Source organism: Melanerpes formicivorus, unplaced genomic scaffold, assembly GCF_026170545.1.
Source record: "Melanerpes formicivorus ecotype bairdi unplaced genomic scaffold, bMelFor1.0.p_v2 SCAF_14, whole genome shotgun sequence".
Taxonomy (NCBI): domain Eukaryota; kingdom Metazoa; phylum Chordata; class Aves; order Piciformes; family Picidae; genus Melanerpes; species Melanerpes formicivorus.
The window spans coordinates 6867672-6870513 of NW_027142366.1; the positions used below are offsets into that span (position 1 = coordinate 6867672).

The following is a 2842-nucleotide window of genomic DNA, read 5'->3' on the forward strand; positions in this document are numbered from 1 at the left end:
TCAGCCAGAGAGACTCTGAAAACATCATCAAGTAGATATTGCTGCTGTGCCAGCTGTGCAAAGCCAAAGTAGCAGCAAACACTTAATGAAAGGATCTCTTCATTTCCTCTTGCTGCCCAACCCAGGTACTGTGAGTGAAACAACATGAAAGCACAAAATAATTCACTGCTGGAACTTGGCAGAGGGTTGAAGCATAGGCTTTGGGGATCCAGCAGCTGGGGCACTCTTTTGCTCTTTTCCAGGTACTTGCACTGCAGAAGTGCTGGCAAGCTTGAGAACAAAACCCAGCCTTGTGCAAATGCCTCAACCATGCTAGTGCCAAACCTGTAAGGAGCCGCCTCAGACCCATGCTGTAGCCAAACCCTCTCAGTTTTCCCCCAGATACACACTGCTGCCAGCCTCAAGACACCACCCCAACAGGGCCCAGCCCTATCGTTGCACTTTTACCAGCATGCTCAAAACTTGTTTGGGGCCTTCTACAGCACAGTTCCCAGCAGGAAGGTGTTGGCATGCCCTTCTAGCTCCCTTTTGGGTGATTTCACAGTATCATAGTACCACAGTATCACTTAGGTTGGAAAGAACCTCGAGGATCATCGAGTCCAACCTATCAACACAGACCCCATGACTAGACCATGGCACCAAGTGCCACGTCCAATCTCCCCTTGAACGCCTCCAGGGTCGATGACTCCACCACCTCCCTGGGCAACCCGTTCCAATGACGAATGACTCGCTCGGTGAAGAACTTCCTCCTCACCTCCTAAACCTCCCCTGGTGCAGCTTGAGACTGTGTCCTCTTGTTCTGGTGCTGGTTGCCTGGGAGAAGAGACCAACCCCTTCCTGGCTACAACCACCTTTCAGGTAGTTGTAGAGGGCAATGAGGTCACCCCTGAGCCTCCTCTTCTGCAGGCTAAACAATCCCAGCTCCCTCAGCCTCTCCTCATAGGGCTTGTGTTCAAGGCCTCTCCCCAGCCTTGTTGCCCTTCTCTGGACACATTCAAGTGTTTCGATGTCCTTCTTAAACTGAGGGGGAAAAATGCAAATGGCCCGTACAGGGATCGAACCCGCGACCTTGGCGTTATTAGCACCACACTCTAACCAACTGAGCTAACCGGCCTTGTTGGAGCAGTGGTTTTGAGCGTGTGAATGGAGTGAATGGAGGAAGAATGGGATATTCATGCTCTTACAGCTCAGCTGAGGGCACAATGGAAGGATTGTAATGACGTAGTCTGACTTTGGGAGATGGTCGTGGTAGTTCTAAATATTTTAAGTCTGAAAGATGGCATAAAAAATTAAAAGCAAATAAAAAAGCCCCCAGCCCCTGCAGCATTTCACCAGAGTGAAGCATACCTGGCAGGAACCAGGCTAGAATAGAATAGAATTAACCAGGTTGGAAAAGCCCTTCAAGATCATCAAGTCCAACCTATCATCCAACACTATCTAATCATCTAAACCATGGCACCAAGCACCCCATCCAGTATCTTTGAAACACTTCCAGTGATGGTGACTCCACCACCTCCCTGGGCAGCATATTCCAATCACTCTTTCTGTGAAGAACTTCTTCCTAACATCCAGCCTAAACCTCCCCTGGCAGCTTGAGACCGTGTCCTCTTGTTCTGGTGCTGGTTACCTGGGAGAAGAGACCAACCCCCACCTGGCTACAACCTCCCTTCAGCTAGTTGCAGACAGCAATAAGGTCTCCCCTGAGCCTCCTCTTCTCCAGGCTAAACAACCCCAGCTCCCTCAGCCTCTCCTCGTAGGGCTTGTGCTCGAGGCCTCTCCCCAGCCTCGTTGCCCTTCTCTGGACACATTCAAGAGTCTCAATGTCCTTCTTAAATGTCACATCAATCTGTGTGAAAAGATTCATTCTGATGTAACTGGGTTCACATCCAAGCTCTTCCATAGACTTCCCAGGCAAGGAAGCTCCATTCTCTACTTCTCAGACCCAGGAAAAGTCATTTTTCTCCTGTCTTTTATCTGTTTTCCATGTAGCTCTTTGGGGAAGCCACTTTTGCAATCAGCCTTTGTGCAGCAGTGAACACATAAAAGATTTAGTCTCATTTTAAACACTACTGTAATACAAATAATAAACAATCATCATTAAGCCATTAATTCACTTAACAGTCTCTTTTTCTCTCTCAGTGCAAACACACTTTCTGAGCTGGAAGAGGTTTCTTCCAGCAGGGAGGTACATTTGTACTCCCTTGTAAATTGAAAGATCATGTTCCAATGCATTCATAGTGCTGAATAATAATAATAAATGACAACTTGATACATTTCCTGACAAGCACCACAAATCTTCCCTGCAAGTCCATGCTACATCTTAACAGCCAGTTCTCTTCAGAGGACGTTGAGCAATTACAGAACTAGCTTAGATACCACTTAGGTCTCACAGATAATCAAACACTGCAACCTATGCACACTAATTGCAGTATTGTTTCCATTGTGTATGTTATCAAATATGCATGAAACTCCTCTCCTAACTGATAGCTGTTGTGGACAGGGCACCTTGCAACACTGCAGCTGCATCCAGTGGCAGCTGTTAGAGGAATTGCTTCTTAGTGAGGAGAAGTTTGAGCATTCTGACTGAGAAAGGGTTCCTGAGATGATACAGGCTGCTAATGTTTCATTTTATTGCAATTTGAGGGGATTAGGGAAATCACATCCCCCCCACCAGAGACTTTAATTCTGGCATATGAGAATGTCATATTTACTTTGTGCTAAGCCTGAGGGAACATTTAAGAGTGCTGGTAGGGAACAAATGCATCCCCAGAAAGCCCAGGGTTTGTCCACATTGCATGGTTAAGCCACACAAAGCATCTCCATTGTGATCAGCCTCGGGAAC

At 47.1% G+C, this 2842-nt stretch overlaps 1 non-coding gene across 1 annotated transcript; it reads right to left on the reverse strand.

The window, feature by feature from the left end:
- Positions 1–1040: 1040 nt before the first annotated feature.
- On the reverse strand, positions 1041–1114 carry TRNAI-AAU (transfer RNA isoleucine (anticodon AAU)). Its single transcript has one exon. It is a non-coding gene; the product is annotated as a tRNA-Ile (tRNA).
- Positions 1115–2842: the final 1728 nt, after the last annotated feature.